Genomic DNA, 12619 nt, shown 5'->3' on the forward strand with positions numbered 1-12619 from the left:
ACTAATAACTTATACAAAATACTTCCAGTATTAAATCAGATTTTTTTTAAATTGAAAAAATAGCACACTTATTTTTAGTTTGGATACTAGGTCGATTTTTTTCAAGTTTTAGACTAAAACTCTAGCTTTCAATTTCAAGTTTTAGTTTTTCTACTACAATTTCATTTTTCAAATTAACGAAACATTTGGCCCTAATTTAGCTCCATATTTTTACTTTTACTGGGTTATTCTAACAATAAATTTTTTTGTGAAAATCATATGTTTTTACTTTTCCACAAATATGAATGAATTGGTTACATAAAACTTCATTAAAATGTAGCAAGATTTGTAAAGGTTGAAGCGGTATGAACACTTTTATAAGGCACTCTAAGGTTTATAGTGTGGAACACCGTATAAAAAGTAAATCCTCTTCACTTAACTCTAACTTCCAGTTATCCTCCTGGGGTAGATAATGCTCTGAAGTGAAATTCTGGTCAAACGGTTCCGCTCAGCTCAGAGTCAGAGGATTAATTGACAGCTACCATGCTGTGGACTGTTTTGTGTCTAATCAGGCTCCCAGGGACAGAGGAGGGGGGCGCAGAGAGTTTGAGGAGTCAGACGTTTTTCCTGATACTTATTGGCTTTTTGGCTTCCATCTGTGCCAACATCACACTCACTGTGCTGTAGGAGTCTGAACACAACCTGCAGCATCTTGAGAGACACTCTCTGCTACAGATTTAGCTGCTGGAAATAAAACGAGGAGGCAATATGTAGCTGTTTTTGTTTATTTGCTTATGCAAATAAGCAAATATACAAATTTGCTTCTAAATGTTGTTTTCCATAGAAACAGATCCAGTTGACCTCACTTTATTAGTGATAGAGAGGTATACAAACCAGATATTTACATTTTTTTCCTCACTGTCTGAAGTTAAATCAGTTGAAACTATTCTTGTTTTAGCTTAGTTGGAATTAGCTAGAACTTCCTAAATGCCATAAAACTTTACGAGAATGTTTCTTAGAGATTTTTTTTTGTAACTTTCCTTGAATTTAAAAGGTTACATACATTTGGTCAGTATCAGAGATAACAAAATGAATTCAGTAACACCAGATCTGTCAAGAGAAATGAACCAAAACTCCAGAGAACTATCGTGAGAAGGTTATGGAGGGAAAACCCAAAAGGTTTTATCCACATCAGAAATTTCAGAAGACAGTTATCCCTGATACTGACTGTGAACTTTTGAATTCAGGGAAAGTTACAAAAAAATCTCTAAAAGCTATTTTTGCAAAGTTTTATGGCATTGAGCAAATAAATAATTTTGGTAATTGTAACTAAGCTAGAACTAGGAACTTTGGCCTAATTTAACAGTGAGAAAAAAATGTCTGAGTCTTTTTACTGATGTAAGTAAATATCTGGTTTCAACTGCATTTACATACACAGATTAAAAAACTGTTTTTTTCATGAACTGGAGTTAAATCTTACCCAATTTTACCTTACTTTTTTCACATTTTTCCATTGTTGTAATTTATTTTCGTAATTTCAATTTGCCCAATTCAATGATTAATGGAAATGCAGTTATGAAAAATATGTCTTTTTTTTTATTCCGTGTATATAAATATCTAGTTTCAACTCAGTGTTTAAATCTGCCTGAGGACTTTTTTTTTATCGTGCAGCATTAATGTGGGTTTACTATGACTTAACAAAACCTAAACATCTCTCATCTCTCGCTCTCTGTTGCACATCTCCCTGTCTGTCTTTCACTTTGGGTGCCAGTCTCACTCAGTCCAGCACAGATTATTCTTCCTTTATTTCACTTCAATGTGCTTTTGGACACCTGTAATTGGCAATAAAAAAGATAGAGCACTCTCTTCAGTCCAGTGAGGGTCATGTAGTAGGAAAAGCACAAAAGCCCATAATTGTGAAATATTTCTCCTGCAGGGCCAACAGGCTCTTGCAGCTGAGCCTGATAATGGGCTTTTGAGGACACCCTCATTTAAAGCAAACACCACTAGGATGGCACGGACACGATCCTTTACAACCACCAGGCACACATTCAACATGCACAGTTGCTTCCAACGCCCACGCAGGACCTACTGGAGCACCGTTTTCATATCTGGAAATTATGTCTTTCAACTGGAGAAGGAGATTAAAAAATGTCTTAATGGCATCTGGATCTATAACATATTATAGGACCCATGATGGGGGAAATGGGATATCAAGCTGTTATATATATATAGCATGGACTTTATCACAGAGATGTTCCCAAAAGTTTAGGAGATTTTAGCAACATCTGGGCTTGTGTGCTGAGCATATGTCTGAATGTAAATATGCAAAAGAAAGGAAAAAGATTGAAAAACCAAATGAATAAGAGGTGACCGTTTCCAAAGTAATCATGATGCACAGAAGGGGTCGCAATCAGAGAAAATTAGTTTTTCTCCTGAATAATGTCACACAGGCAATTCCATAACCAAAATGAATCATTCAAAAGGAAAAGTAATGGGGAAAGGGTTGCTTTTCAGCATGAAATCGACAAAGCAAACAAAAATAAACCTGATGAATACTGATTATTTTTCAACCTCGAGACTGGTATACGCCATTTTGATTTGCTTTATGTAGGAAATAGTTCCTGACAGAGAGCTACAGAGGTGGCAGCATCATGATACGGGGTTCAAGAAGCACAACAGGTGTTTTTTTGTTGTTGTTGTTGTTGTTGTTGCTTTTTGAGTTCTATTTTCTTTTGATATGAAAAAAGTTTTGTGACGAGAATAATCTTTGTCTCTGGAAACTTTGCAGGATAACGTTTCTGCATGTGAATGATTTGAAAGTCACGGTTGAAACCACACCAGAGGAACAAACTCATGAATTATGGACCTTGGTGTCTGGGTTGTGTTCTGACTTGTGAATTTTCCTTGCTTCCCAGGTTTCAGTGTTCCTCCCGTACCATTTGGTTGTTCTGCCACGTCGTTGTTGAGTTTAGTTACTTCCACAGTTTCTGTGATTTATTTTGTCCGGTCATTAATGCTACTCATGAACTCCACTGTTATCCATTCAACAATCACTCTCCCCTCTGTTTTACAATCCTGGTTCTCATCCGCTCTCTGTCAGGTCCTCGTGTTTACACCTGTCGGTTTGTCACTGGGGGTTTCCTCAGCTCCTGCTTACACCCCATCAATTTTTCCTTTTGTGTTGCTGTTGTTTAAGTTATTGCCTGCATCCCTGGAAATACCTCAGAGTGTTTTTTCTCCTGTAGCTGCATGCATGCTAGCCTCCAGTCTGTTTTTGGGTCCTTATCACCACGAAACACAGACACAAACATGGAAATTAATTTCCAGGCAAATGTGTTTTTCTCCCCTTTACATTCAGCATTTCATCTGTGAATTACTGTAACAACTATAGCAACACTCAGAGCAGCAAAAATAAAATAAAATTATTAGTCTATGTTTTTGTAAAGAAGTTAATTCTTCACCCATAACAAAAACACAATATAATTATTCAACAATGTGTGTTCATGTTTTTTTTTTCTTACAGTAAACAAAAACACCTTTTAGACATAATGTCAGTTACATGTAACCTGACTTTAATTCTCTTTCCTGTGGTCTGGCTTTACCTTGCGGTTCAAAAGATCAACAGGAAATGATGTCATCGCTTTTAAAACCGTTTTTTTTTCTTCTTCTTCATATTTCTGATGAATTTAAAAACCACAAGTAAAAATTAAAGATAAGCACTGAACTTCACGGTGAATAAAATCAAATACAGTAAAGGACTCGTGTTTTATTTCTGCACAGTCAGAGCTCTGACGTATGTTTGTAAACCACACTCAGCTGGTTCAAGTTTTATCTTATGTCACTTCTCTGGAAGACAGAAAAAAATGACACAGAAATAATTTTACCGGTACTGGTTTTATCCATCATTTCCTGTATTCAGATAAGTTTCGGGTTTATAGTTTTCTGGTCAAAAGCATCCCTGCAGTGTGTTGCTTTCACAGCCTTTCTTCATTATGTAGATGCAGTTATTAAAATTCAAGATGTTCTTCAAAGACGTTTAGTGATTCTGCAGATTAATTTGCAGAGCGGCTGTTTTAGAGTTCTATTGATTCTGTTTATGACCTCTCTGAGCTTTGATGGCCCTCTTTTCATTTGAGCTTTTTTGGTGTCAAACTTATTACCCTCCTTCATAATAGATTTAATGATGCTCTGTGGGATAATCTAATGTTTTGACAGTTTTAGAAACCCACCAATAGTTTTTATCTTCCAGGAATTAGCATGCCATTTGTTTCAGTATGAGAGCAACTAACAAAAGATGAGGAATAATTTTAGTGTGTAGGTTTGCATAAAGCCAATGAGCCCAAAACAAAAAGGACAATAATGTTGTGTCACATAGTATTTTGTACATTACATTTCTCGTTTGCTTTGAGTGATACTAAATCATTTCATATTGCATTCATATGCTATATGGAGTGATTTATAATTTATTTCCATCAACCTATCTTTCTACCCACTAATATTTTTCACAGTGTAGAGATTTCAGTGCAAAAACACAAAATCTTACAAAGTATTTCTCATCTAGTTTCAGTGCAAATATCCTAGTACTTGAAATGAGAAAAACAAACTTACAAGTAACTTTTCAGCAAAACATAGGAGCTTTTTGAAAGTCAATAATTCCTTAATATTGATGAAAAAGTGATAGTTCCAAATAGCAGACGTTCTCACCTATGAAATGGGAAAATGTCTTGTTTTAAATTTTAAAACGACATTTCTTAATTGTCTTCTTTTAAAACCTTAAAAAAGTCTCAAAAAACACGTTTAATAAGACTTTAAAAATACTTTAAAACAAAACACTTTTACCATTTTATAAGTGAAATAATCTGACATTGAAACTAACACTTAATATTTTATCAAGGAAATATTTACTGACAATAATTTCCTATATCTTGCTGAAAAGTTACTTCTAAGTAAGTTTTGTCTCATTTCAATCACTAAGATATTTGCATTGAAACTAAATGATAAATACTCAGTAAGATTTTGTGGTTTTGCATTGTTGAACAACCTCACATCCAGCTGCATATCGTTTGTGTTTCTGAGGAACACAGCTTTTCAAAAGCTGACAGTTCAAATATTTACAAGGTTTTTAATTTCTGCTGTCAGAACCGAACAGTTTCTGTGTATTTCCCATAACCAGTGAAGCTGTTCTGATGGTTGGCTTCATGTTGGGGTTTTTACTGTAACAGTTTCAGCAGCAAACCTCCTCCTCTGCCCTGCTCTGCAGGTCTGAGACAGTGTGTGGCTCTGCGTGCGTAGCTTATTAACTCTAAATAAAACACAAGCCAGTATCATGTCCTTTGTGTAGGTGTGTGTTTGCAAAGCTGAGCTTAACACAAAGCATCAGCAGCTGACAGCGGCGCTGACCAGCACAGGTGTTCCTCATTCCCCCTAATTGGCCCTGTAACAGCGAACTGCCCACAGGAGAAGAGACCCAGACATGTGTGTGTTTTCACTGTATTTTAAACACACACACACACACACACACACACACATTCAAGGCAAGAAGGTCACTTTCATCTTTGTTTGCACTTCTATAAAGGCATAATTCAACTTTGCTAGCTTGAGGATAATTGCAGGCTGCGATTTCTTTCATAATGAGTTACCAGGTTCTTTTATTGATATTTATTCGTAATATATTATTGATTAAGTTTGCTTTTATCAAATATGTGTTTGTGGCCTGTGGATCAATACCTTTATTGTTGATTATTGAGTTTTGGAAGTGACTGCTGGGGCCAGGCATGACTGACAATCAGATAAACTTTTTATCTTGTTATTTTGCTTTTTATATTTTGTGATGAATCTGAATTTTCTTTGGTCATTAAAAAAATAACTTTAACTACATCACTTCATATGCAAAGGCAAGTCCCACAAAATAATATTTTCATCTCTTTAGATTTCATAAACAGCGAAATTCAGAATGCAAAAATCTTTATATTTTCATTTTAAAACTTAAATCAGCTTCATAAAAGAACTACATGCAATGTATAAAAAAATATATTAGTTAATACATTCAGTGAAATTCCTTTGAAAAAATATCTGAACTAATATTTTCTTCACATATTTTGCAGAGGTGAGCTCTAGGGTTACCGCTGCTGATGCCCTTGAAACCAAGATTTGTGTTTTTCTGACTCATTGATGACCTCAGGGTCACCTGGAGCAACAGCACCTGCGCTTTGTTTTCAGGTTTGTCGTGTCTGTCTGCTTCACACCGTCTCAAAACACGTGAAAAATAAAATCCCAGCTAAGCCGTCAAGATATTCTGTGTTATTTTATTTGTTTGGCAGAAAATTAAGCGACATTCAAGTGTTTGGTGGTAATAAGTATTATTATTTTCCATTGTGAAGTGGAGGAATCTGAAAAGTGTGGCATGCATTTGTTTTCAGCAGTGTTATGCAAGTAGCTTTTTTGCTACTTGTCTTTACCAGATCTGAAGATATCTTTGTTACCAGTTCTTTGCAGAACATCTCAAGCTGAGTCAGATTAGATGAATTTCATCTGTAAAAGTTACATTTCCAAGTCTTTGATTTAGATCTGGACTTTGATTAGGCTTTCTTAGCTCATAAAAAGAGCTCTGGCCTAAAACATTGATTGTATGTTTAGATTTGCTGTCCTGATAAAAAGTAAACTTCTATTTTAAGGACTTTTTCTATATAATCTCAAATGAACATCTGAGATCTTCATTTAAAAAAATCTACACTAAATTTTATTTTGAAGCATCACAAGAATAGTGTTGTATACAAATACATACTTTCATATGTGTATTGCTCCTCTTAACAATCGCTTTGTGTTGATCTATGAAATAAAATCTCAGTAAAATAATATAAACTTTGTTATTTTATACGGATGAAATGTTGTACACTGTTCACTAATCTCTCTGGAAGCAAATCTAAATCCTAAAAAAAGTTGTAGCTTATGAAATATCCTTTTAGTTTTTCTGCAAGTGACTCACTCAAAGGCATGGGGAAGAAAAAAATTTTAGCGGGTAAAGATTTGAGGATATAGGTCATCTACGAACATACCGTAACTTGTTGTAATTGTTTCCCCTGGGACCAATCAGTGGTTACGAATATTTTAAAATGCCACAAAGATGCAGAGAAATGCTCTCTTGCCACACCCCAGCACTGCACAATATGGTCTGCAAGTTCAATTTAAAAAACACCTTGGCTATTTAAGGTGTTACTGATAGGGGGATTGGTTGACTGCAGAAGCTGTAACCATAGCAACAGAGGATTCTTCCCAGTAAAATAACATTTGTAAAAGAGGTAAAGTGTGAGTAGTTTTAGAGCTTTGGTGTTAAACTGTTCAAACTGTTTATGCCTGTGTATGCTCTGGAATATAAATGATGATTTGTAGATTTAATTGTCACTTTTAGGTCTGATTCAGGAGATGTGGACATGACACTGCAGCACAAGTAACAAAGTTAAATACACAAGGTCTTTATGGATCTGCTTTTGAAAATATCCATTTAAACAACTTCCCTGCTTTTATTTTTATTTTATGATACTGAATTAATTGTGAGCATGAAAGATATAAAAAAATTATATTTGTTTTGGCAGAATTTATAACTAATTCAGATGCTGTGGCTAAACAAGATAGTATACAGATATTTTTTCTCTTTTTAGTGCTTTTTTTAATTAATAGATTTATTCTTACTTTTCAGGGATGTTCAAAGCTATAAATTTAACTTGAAGTAATTTTTGAGTAGAACTGAGAGCCAGACAATCAGAAAATTGGTTTGTGATTGCATTTATTTATTTATAACTAATAATAATAATAATAATAATAATAATAATAATAATAATAATAATAATAATATACTGTGCTAATGTAATTTTAAGAGCATTTCATTTTAAAGGGGTTTGATATTAAACTTTTTGTTGGTTTTCAGCCATTATTATTTTGCTACATCTAATTTGAACACATTAGCACTGTTTATAATCGACTATGTTATATTTATAGAATCAATACGAATAATTCTGATTTTTCTAGTTTGTATTTTTAAGATTTTTTAAAATAAAAGTGTCAGACACAATAGGAGAAAACAACTGAGATACAAAATAATAACACTCAAAAATGCGTTTTTGAAAATTAATATAGAAACATACAGAACATTGCTGAAATTTGTCAAGTCAGTTAATTTTTAGGATGAAATGAAGTCTTATTACAGGCCCAGTCTTGATTTGCAGTCTAATTCAAATATGGCTGATAGCAAATTAGCTTGAGTCCAAACTTAACCTGACAACTTTTAAGATCACGTAGTAATAGAAGCGTGAGGAACCACTGGTCAGTATAATTAACAATTTATTGATACCGCCTGTGTTAATCATATCACCACTAGATGACGCTGTTCTTTCCAACCTGATGTCACGATCCAGACTGACAGCGCTTGTTGTCCCGCCCACTTTCTCTCTCTACCCAATCACAGATTACGTAGAATTGTTGTGGTACGTGTGTGTTGACACTGTAGCAAAGCAACCGGGAGAGAAGGTAACTGCTAGAAACCAACGTAACAAGGTACTTTTTAAGACACAGAAGATATTCTGCTTTAGAAATCCACGCAGACGTTAGCATCACTGTTGTATTTTAATGCCTACCATGCAGTGTTGAAGTTTGATCGTTAAAAATGCTGAAAACAGTGTGAGGCCTAGCGGCAACGGTTACCTTGCACTCCCTTATCTGTTAGCATTCTGGCTAGCATGACAGTTGAGCTTCAAGACAAACTTATTCATTTGTTTGTAAGAAATGTCGGTTTAAAGCCTCTAGATAGACGATATACTATATGTCCTATTGCTTTTTGTAATAGTGTGGTGCTGATATCTGAAGTAATACGCCTTATTTGCTTTGGTGGTGATTTTAGCTTTGCACTTAACACGTAAATATAAGGAAATTGAGTTTTGTGGTGTGAGCCTATCTGTAAATTCCCATTATTTGTATCAGTCTTTTACTCACAGATATATTTGAAAACGTTCTGGTATTGCTTTAAGTGTTAATTTTTATCTGACTGTTTTTTTCTTTCCTAAAATCATAATCTGATCTCTAGGTGCAAAACTATTTGGATTATGTGTTATGAAGTGCGTCAGGAGGGTGAATAATATTAGTGTGCACTAAGAAGTGTTGTAATGGATTATATGTTCCATTACAAAATATGTCGCTAATTTATTGATTTAATTATCTTGTATTACAATTAGTAAGAGTTTTATTTAGCATTTTATAAGTTTTAGAAGGATTTTCCATTTGGATTAACAAGTAATAATTTGTCGAAATATGTGGCTGTATAGGATGCACTTGAAAGCAAATGTATATATATTTTTTTATCTTGCCATCTGTTAAAATTGGCCCTTTCCAGTTTTAGGACTACTATGACTGATAAAGTTATTTCTGTTAGCTAAACACCAAAGTAATCCTTCTGTCTAAACTCTAAAATTTGAGGTTTTTAAGCTTCTCCCTTATCTAAAATGCATCAGTGGTCAGTACGGCAAAATACTTTGATTCTAGTTTCATCAGACTAGAAAAAATGTCTCCAGATAAGTTGGTTTTATACCAAAGTGTTTTTAAAAACCTGCAGATTTTTCTGTTTCTTTTGGAATAATGGACTCTTGCTCGCTGAGTGGCTTTTTGGGTCACACAGGTCTAGGGAACATTTCACGTCAGCCATGTTATTCACAAAGTCTTTGGTTTTATTCTGGAATTGAGACTCACAGTTTGCACTGAAACATGTTCATTATAGGGACACCAAACCTTCCATTTTCTGGAACAGTGAGATAGCTGGACACTTCCACGGTGTTTATTTGCTTGTAATTGTTTGACTAGGTGTGTGTAGCTTCTTCAGGCATCTGGAAATCATACCCTAGGATGAACCAGAGTTGTGGAAGTTTGTGATTATCTTTCTTATATATTCCCTTTATTAGATTTTTTTTTCTTTTCACGTCATTCAAGGAATCAGCGTATTTGAGGTGATTCCTTAAAATACATTCATGTTTCCCACCATTTAAATTAAATATAGTGAATCAGAAGCTTACAAAAGCCATAATATTTAATAATTCATCTTATCTCTTTAAAACCATGTTGATTTATAAGCAAGCTCATAATTAGTTCAATTCAAAACTATTTCATTAATTATTATTATTGACAAACTGCTATAATTTATTTATGCTTCCTAGGTGGTGTATGAATCTTTATCTGGAAATTGGTATATTCAGAGATCTTTATATTTATCTTTAGCATTCGTTACTTTTTGAACAAAATTATGCAAAGGACTATGCTTTGGATTTAAGCGCTTCTTACTGTTATGTCGGCTTTTGTTAGAAGAAATTAGTCTCTTATTTTACAGAAAAATGTACTATGGGGTTAGAAGCTCACATCTACAGGTTGACAGAAATCTCCCGTTTAACTTACTGAATTTGTGGGGAGGTAAAGTTAACCAGAAGAATTAAAGGGAACACAAATCTACATTTTCTCTTTTTTTGTTTCTGAGAAAATCTGAAGAATTGATGCAAAACATGAACATCAGGTTATAATTGGATGGACAGAAGCAGCTGTTAAATTTTCATCATTGTGTTTTAATGGATTTTTGGACTTTCTCCATTGCAGTGGACTGGTGTCAACTCAAGTTAAGCTCCCCTCTGTCTGCTGAGTCTGGCTCCTCAGATACTCCCCACATAGCAGCACTATTTTAACTCTAGTTAATGGTAATGATGCAATAATTATTAGTGTGTCCTTCATTGTTAACATCCACCTTCTTTTTGTCATCAGTCTCTCGCAGCATCAGCCTTTTACTTTTTGCGTTGATATGATTATTGTCCTGTTCTGCTGGTTGTTGACCTCTTTCACCTCCACATTGAAGACATCTGATGTTTACTCTGAATAAAATGTACTACCACTTTATACGATCACAAAACAAATTGTATCAGTGCTCACACTTGTTTTTTTAAAGCCTCAGAATGTGTTTGGATCTGATGATCTCCAGAATTCATTAGTTTTCAAAGGATTACAGAAGAGAGAGATGAACTCCTTCTTATAATAGTTGAGCCTTTTGGAAACTTTACTATTAAGTATCACGGCTGCAGGATTTTAAGAAAACATGAATATTATGACATTTTGGATTTACACAAATTTTCCTCTGTAGTGTTTTTCTGTTTCATCATCAACGGCCTCGTCACTCCACATGAGCTTTCTGATTCCCTCACAAAAAAAATCTGTATTAATTATAGCTATAAAAGGGAGTAAAAGAAAAGTCTTTCTTAGTGGTCGAATACATTATGGGAAAAGAGAGTTTTAATGCACATGGCACCCAAAATACTATAGCCTTTGAAATGCAGCATCAAAGCAGTCCATTGTGATTGTAATATTGGACACATTGATGGCGCGATGTGGCTTTTATATTTATTTGAATGTTTTATCAAAGAACTTTCCTTGTTCTGCAGATTTATCATTCTGTCTTTCGGTAATACCCCTCGGGTTTCGCCTCTTTCATAAGTGTATTTGCCTTTGAAATACACCTAGAATATCAAGAAGCGCCTGTTTCTGGGAGAACCCGACAGGTTAATTTTCTTGGTTGCAACATATGTGTTATCATCTGCTCAGTCTGGCCTTCTTTGATGGCGATCCAGAGAGACAACATGGGAAAGATGTGCATGTTTGCATAAAAATGAGCCAGATTTACAATCAGACTTATCATCATCTTTTCTCCTCATGAAGCCCGAGCTGAACAGGAAGCCGAGGAGACGAGTTTCTCTCCGTCTCTCTTTTGCCTTAATTTTAGCTAAGTCCCCTGCAGTAATGAAGCCAGTCTGATGCAACTGCATTGATTTTATCAGACAACTGTAATAGTTAGTTTCCCTCTGTTTTAGTATCGGAGATCTTAAGCTGGCCAGTCAAAGCTAATGCGACGCTTCCTCACTTAGCACTCAAATGGAAGGTAGAGCAGACCCGCACCCATTTGTTATTATATTGTGTTATGTTTTATTGTATCGGGGATAAATTAAAACCTAAAAAACAAACAAGAGGTTACATCTGAGGAAATGTTTTTCTGCTTAATTTCTCATTTGAAGTTGTTTGCTTGAAGCCCAGTTAGATTTATTTCACTATACTTGAGTAATTATTCTGCTGTAGCCTTCAGTCCTAAGTGCTCTTGCGTCTTTTTTTCTTTTTTCTTTTGTTGCAGGGAATAAGTTGATGAATATACATGCTCTGCTTCACATTCATTACACATGTTGCCCTCAGTGGTGCTGCCACTCTTCTGCTACTTGTGTGGTACTTCAGGTAGTCAGACTGCCAAGTGCTTTGGTCAGGAGTCACAGGCCGTTAGATATTAAAGAAGAGGGATTATTGCTTCTCTGTGTAGATGTCATTTTAACAAGCAAAGAGCGTCTGAGCCTCTTTAAAATTAGATAACGCTGCATGCAGAGGATGTAGAGACTTGAATCTTTGGCCTGTTTTTCTTGTCCTCATTTGCAAACCAGTAAGGACCTGACTGGCTCAGGAAAATACGCAGCTTCAGTTTTACATTGTGATAACGATTTCTTGCATTTAATCTGTATTTCTCACTCTTTTTTTTTTTTTTTTTACCAATATTATAACGGTAAAAATGTCATGTGTTCAC

General features: G+C 34.8%; 1 protein-coding gene across 1 annotated transcript in view; it reads left to right on the top strand.

Annotated features, from left to right (window-relative positions):
- Nucleotides 1-8424: 8424 nt before the first annotated feature.
- The window catches only part of cops7a (COP9 constitutive photomorphogenic homolog subunit 7A), a 21921-nt gene continuing 17726 nt past the window's right edge, over nt 8425-12619 (top strand). Inside the window, exon 1 of the mRNA XM_015052762.1 lies at nt 8425-8532. The gene's annotated coding sequence lies outside the window, so the exon portion shown is untranslated. The remainder of the gene's footprint in view (nt 8533-12619) is intronic.

Source organism: Poecilia latipinna, unplaced genomic scaffold (genome assembly GCF_001443285.1).
Source record: "Poecilia latipinna isolate Pla-1442-1.1 unplaced genomic scaffold, P_latipinna-1.0 Scaffold1129, whole genome shotgun sequence".
Classification (NCBI taxonomy): Eukaryota; Metazoa; Chordata; class Actinopteri; order Cyprinodontiformes; family Poeciliidae; genus Poecilia; species Poecilia latipinna.